The sequence below is a fragment of the Saccostrea cucullata genome, unplaced genomic scaffold (assembly GCF_032062105.1).
Source record: "Saccostrea cucullata isolate Sc308-1 unplaced genomic scaffold, CSIRO_AGI_Scuc_v1 ctg6793, whole genome shotgun sequence".
Classification (NCBI taxonomy): domain Eukaryota; kingdom Metazoa; phylum Mollusca; class Bivalvia; order Ostreida; family Ostreidae; genus Saccostrea; species Saccostrea cuccullata.
The window spans coordinates 18,603-31,832 of record NW_026927908.1 but is presented as its reverse complement, the minus strand read 5'-3'; the positions used below and the strand labels follow the sequence as shown (position 1 = coordinate 31,832).

General features: G+C 30.6%; 1 long non-coding RNA gene across 1 annotated transcript; it reads right to left on the bottom strand.

Annotated features, from left to right (window-relative positions):
• Nucleotides 1–1,050: 1,050 nt before the first annotated feature.
• On the bottom strand, nt 1,051–5,891 carry LOC134275839 (uncharacterized). The gene is made up of 4 exons (XR_009993920.1): nt 5,798–5,891; nt 4,900–5,126; nt 1,370–1,513; nt 1,051–1,172 (listed from the first exon to the last, which is right to left on the bottom strand). It is a non-coding gene; the product is annotated as an uncharacterized LOC134275839 (long non-coding RNA).
• Nucleotides 5,892–13,230: the final 7,339 nt, after the last annotated feature.

Genomic DNA, 13,230 nt, shown 5'->3' with positions numbered 1-13,230 from the left:
ACATAAATTGTACAAATTCAAATATTTTTCATGCTCATCACTTTGCTTGGATTGGCTGCTTTACTTAGCCTTGTGAAGAGTGATCTTTGCTGATATAGCCTAGAAGCAATAATTCAAAATATTCATTCAGTTTTTAAACAAAACAAATGATAAAATGGTTTAATCTAGATCTAAAACAAGTTCCTATCTTTTGTTATATAAATCAGATTTCCCGCGATGATCGAAAACGAAAGTAGAGATGTGCCACTTGGCTTTGTCAATCGAGTGATTTCTATTGACTTTATTAATAAAATTGTGAGCTTCTGTGCTTTTAAAGACGATGTCAAATGTTTTCATCTAATTCTTAAAAGCTGTATCTCCTTTTTCATGGCAGGGATGTTGATTAATTTATCGTAACCAATGTAATCACTGGTAGTCTTGTGTTGTTGTCGTTGTCAAATCCGTGCTTGAAATCTAAGTACAAAAAAAGCGTTTGTATGATTCCGAGTCAAATCACGCGATATCTAGCGAGATTTTATGAGAGTGGCTTCAAAAATGGATACCCAAGCGAACCAAAAATACTTTAGACGCAGCTTTTGTAGAAAAGCGGTAGATTTCTGCATTAAATCGGTAGGCGGGAGATGGAGTGAAAAAGCGGTAGACTCCCGCCTAAATCGGGAGAGTTAACATGTATGAATTACCGTTAGAAATATTAAACATCTATAAAACGATGTTGAGTGAATTATATATATATTTATTTTTGAAAAATGACTGGCCCAACAGTTATACATGGATAACATAAAGTTTAGCAGAAAACTCGTGTATTTTTATATTTCATTTTTTTAAAATTTTGATATCATTTGTATCAAGACCACTTCTTACCAAATAAAATTAATAAATAATCAAAGTATAAAAAAAAATAATAAACTAAAAAATAATCAAATAATCAAAATATTTGAAATATATATTCATTTATTAATTCGTATATGAGCAGCATTAGAGCTGCATATATAAAATTGAAATATTAATTTCATGATTACAATAAAATGAAATTGAACCAACACGAATGCATTCCGAATCATTCCAGAGGACATATCCTTGACGACAACTACATGTATTGTTATGACAAGCCGATCCTAAGACAACTGAACACTGCTCATTTCGCTGACACGTTTCATTGAATTTTACATTTTCTAAGAATACAAGGAATACAATTGTTAAATTTAAATTAGACAAAAATCTGTAGTTTTTACTATTCTCTAAAGAAAATGGATTGAGTAAATGTCTTTTGTTATTAAAAAATGAATGAAATTATTTACAATATATTGTAATATTTTTCGATGTATTAATTATATTTGCATTTATTGTAGATGCTGCTGTTTATATTTACCTTTTAGACACGTGTTTTCGATCCCTATAAACCCAGGTTTGCATTTAAAAACGCCAATTTGTCCTTTCGTTGATAGCAAACATGTCTTAGACCCATCCTGACAATCAGCAGTTGATAAACATAAATCTTTTGACATGTGGACTGCTAAATAAAATTCGTTGTTTATAATAAGAATTGAAATTATGGCATGTATAGATGACATTTGCTGATTTTTTGCAAATGCAAACTATGGGTGAAAATTTTTTGAAGAACATTTATCTCATTTTCTTTGAATTTCCTTTGTCTCAAATTGTTTTCGTTCCGCATTGCCTTACTCTGTTACTTTTTACAGCTGAGCTGTCTTAAGTTGTAAAAGCTAAGCGATTGAAAAGTTAAGATATGGACATGTACAATAATCTGGATAAATTTCGGAGGATTGCGTTTTTGTCAGGTTATTTAATGCACTTCATCGTCGTTAAATCATCATTTGCATTGCATCACATAAAAATTTTAATATCACAGCTTGAAAAATAGTTCATAATTAAACACGAACATGCTTATGTGGAGCGAAATCTATCATTGATATGATTTTGGTAATTGAATAATGCGCAGCACAGTTAAGGTTACAAATGGAAATATCGGCGATGTGACAACGCAATTTGAAAAAAAATTCAAAGTGCGTTAAATTGGGACAAAATCAACGCACTTAGAATTTTTTTTCAAAATACGCTAAATTTAGGACACATTCTCAAAAATTATCAAAAATAGTGTACATCAACATTTTTACCACAAGGAAATTTAACGCACTTTGAAAAAGATATGTATAAAACAAAAATTCTAGACTTATACTTAGATTAGACTTTTTAATTTACATGCATTGATTTGACCTAATTAAGAACAAAGAGAAGACGAGTAGGTCTCTTAGCCCAACTCTTTTTTTCTAAATAGCCGTCGGTAGCAAATCGAACGTGGACCCCAACCCCTAAGGTAAGCCCCCATTTTCAATGCATTTATTATGTAGTTGCAGCAATATACCTTCATCACCTGCATACGGAGTATATATATCTCAGTTTATTCGATACGCAAGAGCACGCCCTACGTTTGAACAACTCCTAAAATGAGGAAAATTTATGACAAACAAGTTGGTGAAACAAGAATATCAGCAGTTTCGTTTAAAGTCATCATTTCGTAAGTTCTATGGTCGATACAATGACCTTGTCAGCAAATACAATTTATCATTGAGTCAAATGCTGACTGACGTTTTTCATACCAATTGTTAGTCCATTATTTATAAACTGAATTGACGACGGATTTTTTTCGTTATTTCCTGATCATGACAAGGTGCACACGGTGGGTGTGACCGGTCGGCAGGGGATGCTCACTCCTCCATGGCACCTGATCCCACCTCTGATGTTTTGGGGGTCCGTGTTTGCTTTGCTGTTATTTTGTATTGTTTTATGGACTTTGAGATTGAATACTGTTCGTTATCTCCATATCCTTCTTTACATGAAATGCATGCAAAGTGGAAAAAAAATTACGAAAGTATAACACGTTTAAAAAAGACAGAATTTTTAAAGTATCGAAAATCAAAATCGCTCACCTTCACATTCTGAAATTACGTTATCACCGAAAAGTTATCCAACAGGTTCAATTATTTATTGTTCCTAAATTTTGCGAGCATATCTAACAAACACATCTTTTTCAAAGTACGTTAATATAGTCGTTATTCACGCACTTTGAATTTAAAAAAAAAAAATCAAAGTGCGTTTATTTGGTCCCAAATTTAACGCACTTTGAAAAAAATTTTTAAAGTGCGTAATTTTACAAAGTGCGTTGTAACACGGCGATTTTTCAAGATAAAAATTACATACTTTATTAGGATGGGCGATTCTTTTTAGGATATTACTGGTATAAAAGAAATGCAATGTGGTTCAATTCTACATGTTGAGAACATTTTGATTTATTAATATAGACTTGTCACGTGATGTCGGAGTATCACGAATTTTTGCAAATATACATGCAGTTTAGAGGTCATCTATAAATTACAATATTGCAAGGGCATAACCAAGTTAAAAATCTTAGTTTAATTTATAATTCTTTTCAACACTGTATGTAGTTTGTGAAAAGTGCAGCGAACCTATATAAAATCCATTATTTAATTGCTAAAATTTAACTTTTTAGACGACTAGTTGAATACTTGCTGGTCAACTACATTAAAAATAGCTATGGTTATTTTATTTTATGAAGAAATCGCAGCACTTTTCAAATATCTAAATGCTTCGTGTGTTTATATGTAAAAACTTGGCAAGATACATTGAGGGTATGTTCTTGCAATAAATAAATATATTAGGGCCCTTGTATTACTTTTTTAATAAATCTGCATTGAAACAACAGTTATATCACTAGTCTGGAGGATATACGGACAGTATATAAATAAAGTAGTAAAAAAGACATCGCGCCCAAGAAAACGGCCTTTTCCATAGCCGCAAAAAATATTCTATTTGAGAACAAAATATGACTTGATCAGCCTCTCACTGTGTACAAACTGCGTCATTTTTGTGATATGACGTCATATTGACAAGTGCATTCGAATCATTAATATTTTGTTGTTTGTAATTTAACAAATAACAAAACTGCATGCAATAGTAAGTTTTTATGAAGTCTAGAGCTATCCATCAGTTTAAAATAGCAAATAATTTCATTTTTTGGCGTTTTGAAGACCTTATATTTGTGTAACGTCATAGTAAACATATCCCGTATAAATTAGGCCCCGCCTCATAAGTGTAACCTTAACTGTGCTGTTTGTGGTATTTAATTTTTATCTTTTGAATGAACATGTGTACTTGATAGATCAAAATGACAATTGTTTTTCAATTGTGCTTCAAAAGAGATTTATGTAAAAAGGTTTGGTAATGTTCGAATTCATTTGCCCTTGATATAAAATTATAACACAGTTAAAATTGGTTAAGTTTGTATTTAAGAAATTAAAATGTAGCTTGTTAAAAAACAGTAATAATAGGAGAAACGACAACAATATCAATATTTATCTATTGATTATCGTATATGTATCTGTAATCATCTAAACACAATGCACATACAAATACTTGTTGAATATATTTTTGCCAACTCAGTTGCCTATAAAAAATAAGTTTTCCCTCATATCTTATGAATATATGAATGTCTAGTTTTACCAAAATGAGTGTGATTTTTCTCTCTCTCTCAAATGTATTATTTCATTTCATATTTACAGCACAGTTTTAATTTTAAGTTGTTCAAACATTACTTTTCATTTAAATTTGTAATCTAGAGAAATAACATTTTAACAGTTTCAATGATGGCCGTCTATCATTTGATTAAGAATAAAATAAGATTTAAAACAGCTCTTGTGTACAATGAAAAAAAAACCTGCATTATATATACATATATATAATGCAGTTTTTTTTCTCTTTTTTATAGAAAGCAGTTTTTAATTTTATTTTTTCTCGGTTAAAAGAAATATATACCGGGGTATTTTTTATGATCGGTTAATGGACCACTATTTATACACTTACCATTTTTAAAATCGGGTTTACAAATCATCTCCATGGTGCTGTTTTCAATATAAGCACTACATCTGTGGATTCTCGTAAAATATTTACCTAAACCATTGAAACTAAGTGCAAACGATGTCAGTTTATAGAAGCGTAAGTCGAGAGAACTTCTATGCTTGTTGTGATCCAATGCTACATTTTCCAAATTGTTGATTTTTATTCTACATTTTTAGAACAAATGCCAGTTTCTGAAATGATAAAAAATGCATTAAGAATTATCCAAAATTTATTTAAAAATTAGTAGTTTACAAAAATATTAAAAGTTTTAAAAACGATCAGTTTCTTCAATTTTACCATTGACTGGTTTGTGAAAAATTAGAAATCTTCAGTAAACAGTAAACATTTTCTTGTCTTATTGCAAAGTGAATGTTAAAATATCAATCTCCTAATTTTAACGCCACCCATGAAATCTTTGACTTATGTTTCACGAAATAAGAAGCGATCGATTGCATATACACATGCATACTAAAAAGAAACAAGATCTATTGAATGTATGGTATATACGTAGCATATATTTTGATATAGTTCGAATGTAATTAATGCCTATATCAAAGCTCTATAACAATAGAAAATAATCGTAGGATTTCATCAATTTTCAAATTCATTCCATTTTCCAATTTTCAAATTTGTTTTAATATTTTCGATGATGTACATTACACATTATGGTAAAAAAAGATCTCATAATAGCCAGATCATTTAATTAAAATTTATCAAGTTGTGATTTAAAAAAAAAAACACACAAAGCAACTTATTTTATCTCATTGAAATAAAAAGGGAAATTAGATATTAATTAGTTAAATATTTGTTTAATTCTTAAAACATTCTTTACTTTAAGACGATGTCAAGTAAAAAAAATTACCTGATTCAAGCAAATCTTTGGCTTCTTCTAAAGTAAAATTGCAAGCTTTACTGTTTATTGCAAAATCAAGGGCCTTTTCTAGGCAAACCTCCCTTGAAAGTAAAACATAATGATTCTTAAATTAAATTGAGATAAATTTGTACAAAAATAAATTAAATATTACCTTAGATGTTTTTTTAGTAGCAAAGATATCAGAGAAAGAGTATATTGGCGAGGGCTGGAGGGGGGTCAGTTTCATTTCAATCAGAATTTTAAAGCAAGTCTCAAAACAATTTTTCTAAAATTTTGGAATTTTCTTGGAGTTTTTTTAAATTTCAGTTTCTCTAAATATATTAATTTTAAAGATTGTATTTGTAGATTACATGAAATGGTTCATTTTGATTGTGGATGTGTGTTTGAATGTTTGTTTTGTTTTTATATCAGTTATCTTTCTTTTACAAATTAAAATGTCTTGACAGGGTATCTAGTCAATACATTGATTCACAATTAGTACAACATTTATGCTCCAAAAATGTCCTTCTTGATACACAATCAATTTTTTTCTCTGCAAAATACTGCAAAACATCATTTTTCAAATATTTAAGCTTAAAATCATGAACAGTTTGTCAAAAGAGATAGATTTAAACATCAACTTAAAAAAAAGTTTTCGTGTAGATTTTTCCTTAAATGCCTTTTAGAATAAATTGTTCATGATGAAATAATAAAATAAACTGGAATGCTCCCAGTTGTGCATGAAGTTTACATACCGGTATATTGTGCACTTATTTATTTCCAATGAATTTGTCAAAGTCCTGCTATATGGTTCGTCATACGGCTTTGTTTACTTTGTGTATTCATTTTAATTTACGGTTATAAAACTTGATCTCCAATATCCATACTCAGTATATGAAAATTGAGGAAATCTAATTAATGCCACAAAAATCTCTGCAAATGTTTTTCTAATCGCTGCACATTTAGCATATTCTAACAATCATACCAGAAAACACACAATTACCTTTAAAATGACAGGTTTATTTTGAATATAAACTGGTGAATGACTTTCTTTAACAAAGACCAGATCTGTATAATTTTTCCCTCTATTGCCTCACATTCATCTTTTTTTTATTTACTAAGCTCCTGATATATACATGTACTAGTTATATAATACATGTAAACCCGATTTTACTTCAGTACCCCACAAAATGTCATGAATATTAATGGTGAAGAAAAACTTCATCCATGTAGTGAAAGTCCATTGAAATCCCTATTTCCATTTTGTATACATACCTGTCAATATCATAAGCCAAACAGCCACAATGCAAAGTTATGTAAAAGAGAAGCCCTGAAATATTAAAGATATGTTTCAATATGTTTCTATAGTTTTGAAACTTAATGCGTGTTATGCAGACAGGAACCTCTTTAATATGAAAAGTACTTACTGACTTTTAACGGTGTAAGTCACAGTAATAAATGTTCTGAAACATAATACAACAGTAACACAAGATATTCTATTTCAAATTATTTTAAAAAATGACTTTTACAAAAAAATGATTCACAAAAAAGATTTGTTAAAAAATAACTGAAATAATGCATTTTCACTTAAACTTCAACACATCCAAGTCCTCACTCCTCCATGATCTTTAGATACCTGTCCTAACACTATACCCTGACCCGGGAGTAAATATAATCATAGTTCTGAAAGAATTACTCTTGTCCATCATACATATGTATTCATGCACAGTTTATCTAGATGATGGACAAAACCATATACATCTACCAGTAGGTCACTTGAGTGATTCAAAAGGCCCGTAGAAAGCCGATTTTGCGATATTCGGCAAAATTATTTTAATTGGGGGATCCCCTGGTTCCCATGGCTTCTTCGATCATGACTCATATGATCTACAAATGAGTTTGATGATATAACTCCTATGAAGTTTCAGAATGATGTTCATTTGCGATAGAATCTGCCAACAAATTAACAGACTTCTCAAAAACAATGTGTCGTCCGGATTTCTTTCGGGGTTGACACATCTGATGAATAATAGATAAGAAAAAATTAATGGATGGTGTACAGAAAACAAAGGTACTGCAAAGCGGAGTATCTCCACACAAAAGAATATATCTATAAATCCAACTATCGTTTGGCATCGAATACAATGCAAATTACATAACTTCCGTTGTACAAATCTATAAACAAGACACACAAGACACCCAAGACTATTTTCTATTATTTTCACAATGAACTCCTTTGCAAGGGGATAGCAAATGATTGTTGTACTGATTGTAGTACTGTACTATATTTGTATGACTAATAAGCTTAAAGCTGAACATGACTCGTCATATTCTGATACATACTGATGAATGCTTATCGACTGCATCAATATTTTTTACCTTGGCATTTCCTTTGACATTGACATTTCCTTTGACCTTCACATCAATTCAAAGAAATTATTGTCAAACTTCATATGTTGATACATACTAATGTAAGGAATTCAACTGCATCACTTTTCAAGATATTCTGATCAAATTTCATATACTAATACAAATTTCCATGTTGCATGACTAATATACCTTCGGCGGGGCATTCATGTCCAATGGACATGTTTCTAGTTCAGTTATTATTTACCATTTCAAGTTATTCATTAAAGAAATTTCATTTTTTGAAGATTCATTAGGTTATGATCTACGACGATTCAAGCTGGAATATTTCAGATAGCGCGTTAGTTTTGTTTTTCTGTATCTAATGAATCTTGAAGAAATAAACTAATTTCTTATATCTACATTATTTTCTGATAAGTTGCCTTGAATTACGCCATTCAACTGATATTTTTAAAGCAAAAAAGTATGCACCATAGTTTAGACGTAAAGTACGGTACTATGACGTAACAATGGGATATTCATGCTCATATATTGTAGTTCATGAGCATATGAACAGTCTTTCTATTTGCAAAGAATCTTAAGGAAAATTAATTGGAAATATAAATACTGTATCCTGGGAATTTTTGCCACCCGTTTATTTTCGCCTCTTTCGCCCTACCCACATTTGGGCGAATTTAAAACGGGGTGAATTCAAAGAATACAGTAATATTTCTTCAACAAAACTATGACTGGGCGAATTTAAAACGGGGCAAAATTGTTTGCAAGTGTGTAAGGGCGAAAATAAGACTGGGCGAAAATAACACTGTATACAGTATTCATTTATGTACCAAGTCAAAAATGTCCGTTTTTGAAAATCGATTGCATCTTTCCTTTACCCCAATTATCATGTATATAGTAATCACTTAAGTACCAATGTTGAATAAAAATTCTATTCGGTTCAATAGCTTTATCCAAAGAAATAGACAAATTTATATACTTACATTCTATGTATTTCAAAATCTCCATTTTTACAAAAAAAATGTGTGAAACAGGAAAAATAACACTTCCCGGTTTATAATTTCTTTAAAACATCAAAAAGAAACTTGCATGCGAGAAAGACTTCCTTGAAAAACTGAACATTTAACGACCCTGTTGCATGATACTCGATGTTTTCAAGTGCCTTATAAAGCGACATTATAATATTATTCAACTTGTTTCAAATCCTATAACTTTAAAAAAAAAATGAAAGTGCCTGCAGTAAAAAAAAAGACATCTTTGAAATAAATAGTTATATCAGTCCTGATCGAAACTGTCGAGAGAAGAAATGGTTGTAAGGTAGTACCAAACACCCCTGGATTCTATTTTTACTAATTTCTTAAAACATACTGGGGAAAAAAGAATAATATTACTATATTGACAACAATGAATGACCCCTGTAAGAAAAATAACAAATTTTGGCATAATTGTATCATATTTTGTGAAAAAATCAGAGAATCCTATATATTGATCACTTGGGAGCTTACATTTTGGAATGTGTTTACGCTATCTAAGTGCAATAAACAAGCATGTAACCGTCTGATATAAAATTCAGTGTAACTTTTGTTCAATAAATAGTAGAGGGCTGATGTTTGGACATACATATAAGGAGTCTCCGTTCTTTGTGTACTATAAAGGTTAAGGTCATATCTAGAGACCAAAGGTCAAATATTGTGACGTTCATCTACTGAATCTTTTAGTTTTTTTGCCATTTAATTTTTTTTAATCTCCAAAATATCAGAAACTACCGGCTCAATTTTCTTTATTTTTACATATTTTATTCTGAGACCCATCTTAAGCATTCTGTTAATCTTTTGCAAAAATTGAATTATACATTTTTTCTTTAGAAAACTTTAAGTGTAGGATATTTACATGTGAATTTTCAATTCCGACGCTATGTATGTTCTATTTTTACTTGAAATTTTCTCAAATGGTCCGGTATCAATATGACTTACTACGTTAAAGTGAAAAAGAGGTTATCTTTATCAAAATTATAACACAAACTTGCAATAGATCAATTGATAATTCTAAAATAAGGCTCATTCTTAAGTCGAGTGTCTGATTTCACAATCTTCTTACAGGGGTCTGATAGGCCATATTTCAGACAATGTGGGCAAAATGTGTGTTTTTGAATTTCTTTCATATTATATATTAAGAGGGATTTTGTATCCTAGAACAAAATATCAAAGTTTCAGAAAAATTGATTTTGAGGAAACATTTGACCTATCTATTGTGTCCAACCTTAAAAACGAAAATAAATTGTAGTATCTTAAGAATTACAGAACATTTGTTCTTTTTGTGTTTAAGGTCACACGTGCTACTTGATTCACCAATTGCTAACCTTTATCGATCAACAACAAAACCGATTTTAACCATATGGCATAGACCATCTGTAAGTGAATTAAAACATAAGAATAGTAACTTTCATGGTTTTCGCTTCCTGTTGCTTGGGAGTGGATTTACAACTATCCAAATGAGTGAGTGCCATTGCACCCGTACCTAGCAGACCTATTTTTGTATTTATTTGAAGCAGAATGTGACCCAAATCTTATATGTGAAAAGAAGAAAATACTTGATGTGGCCTTCAACTCAATATTTAGATATCTCGACAACGTACTCTCAACAAACAAAGGCAATTTTAATTTTTATGTCGATACAATATCCCGTTAAGTTTGAGATAAAAGATACACCAAAGTCTGACACATCTGTTTCATATTTGGATATCTTAATTGAATAAGGTGTTAATGGTTGTCTTACACCAAAGCTGTATGAATAAACGTGTTGATTTTAACTTTTGATTCTAAGAGGCACAATTAGTCATGATAATAAAGTGGCATATTTCTGACCCCTACATGCAAGATAATTTATGTCAACATACAAGATAAATAGTTAACATGCAAAATCATTTTGTCTACATACAAGTTACCAATTTGATTGGAAGAATAACAATTTTAATATGGATAAGGCAATTATCTGACATCATACATGCAAAGAGCAATATTATTAGTTACGCAGTCAGTTAGTGACCTAATACGGATTCATACAGGGTGTGAAATGGAAATCCGTATTGGGCGAGGCGGAGCCGAGTACCAATACGGATTTCCATTTCACACCCTGTATGAATCCGTATTAGGTCACTAACTGACCGTGTTACGAATTTATCCTGCTGAAGACCTCTTTCAATATAAAAAAAATATTTGTGCATATTATGAAAATATTAAGTTTTAATCCAATAACAATCAACATAAAATATCGTTACGGTAACAAGAAATTTAACTAAACTACCTACGTAAACCGTTTCTTTGCCGCCATTTTTATTTACAATAACAACACTTCGAACGGAATCACGTGCCCGATTTTCATATTACGCCTCGACGGAAACGTAATACGGAAAATTTCAGGGCGTCATGTGATCAGCCTTTATCCAATCAGCAATCTACAAATTTGTCTGAAGCGGGATAAAGCTTTGTTACATGTACCAAGCAAGTATCATGTCAAGTACACTATTTTAATTCGACAGGATTTTACATTAAGAAGGATTCCAGATCTAAGTTGCATTTTTGAAAATTTTATATTGCTGTTAAAATGTGTTATTATGATAAATTTGTATTAATTTAAACCTTTATGATCAATTAGACTAAAATTAATCAGGAGAAAGACTTCTATCCATAAGCTTCGATTGAATCATATTTATATTGTTGTCGTCCTGTACAATAATGATTTCTTATTTTCCATCGCAAATATGATAAGCAGAGTTTTATGAATGTTATTTTTTTCTGTCATTGAAATAGATATTTAAGATTTTGCAACAAAAAATTCCGACATCAAAGTTGCAGCCCACATTGCTTTTAGTACATATATAGGGCATTTACACCAATCTCATGCTCATTTAAATCGAATGACAAATCAGTCTTGATGTTCTTATGTTTCATTATAACACTAACATGTCTGTATTTTATACTATCGCTGTCCCATTATGCTTTACTATGATCATTATATTTTGTGGGTGCCCGGGATCCTTGTGTCCAGTATAAAAATTTAAAGCCTTACCTGTAATTGCAATGCAGGGGATCCTATCAAAAAGAATAAACGACGAAAGCGCACACGAAATAAATGGTAAAACATTTTTTTATTCTTATAAATTATGATAATGATAACTATATATCAGAAAGATACGTAATAAAAAAGATTTTAAATAAATACATGTACTTATTACGTCCTCATTACTTTCTCGTAAAACTTTACCGCTGTCCCTTTGAAAGTTTTAAAATAATTCATATGAAAAGTCTAAGGAAAAACCATCCATGGATTTATTGTAACATGCAACAGATACACTCTCCATCAGAGACTGCCTTGTAAAACATTTCAAATTTTGGTCATTGAAAAGTTCTTCAAAAAGTTTTTTTTAACTTGTCAACTCCTTTCTTGTAAATTGGTTTCGATTACAAACTTATGTTAGTAGACTTTGAGAGCAAAAACAAAATGTTAGGCGTGCCACAAGGTAAATCCGATTTCAAAGGTATTATATTTGGAAGAATTTTACATAAAGTCACATGACTGTAATAGCAATCTGGTAGAACATCCTTTACTTCCGAGGTTTATGTGCCAGGTACGACCAACCCGAGGAGCTCTGAATGCAGATAAACATCATACACTCCATTAGTAAATCTATATGTCACGCTTAAAGCAAACGCTTTTTAAAGTTTGCATATCAATAAAAACGATTTGTTTCTTCTTGTTAAACTTTTTGTGATATTAATCCACGATGTATTATTTTAGAATTCGAGAGTGTTAATTATAAGCTCTTGAAGCAATCAGAACTGCAAAGACCTTCGTGGCCATAGAAAGTGTATTCAATCGAATGTTAAAGAATAGAAAAAATGTTTAACTGGTCTTTTAGAGTTTAAAATTATTGAAAACTACGATGGTTTATATAAAGATTTCTGAACAGAATTTTAACTTCAAATAAAATATGTATTTGAATTCTTGTATCATAAGAAATATTCATGCTTTCAGATAGAGGAATACCAATGGTACATGTACATCCTTTGACAATAAGA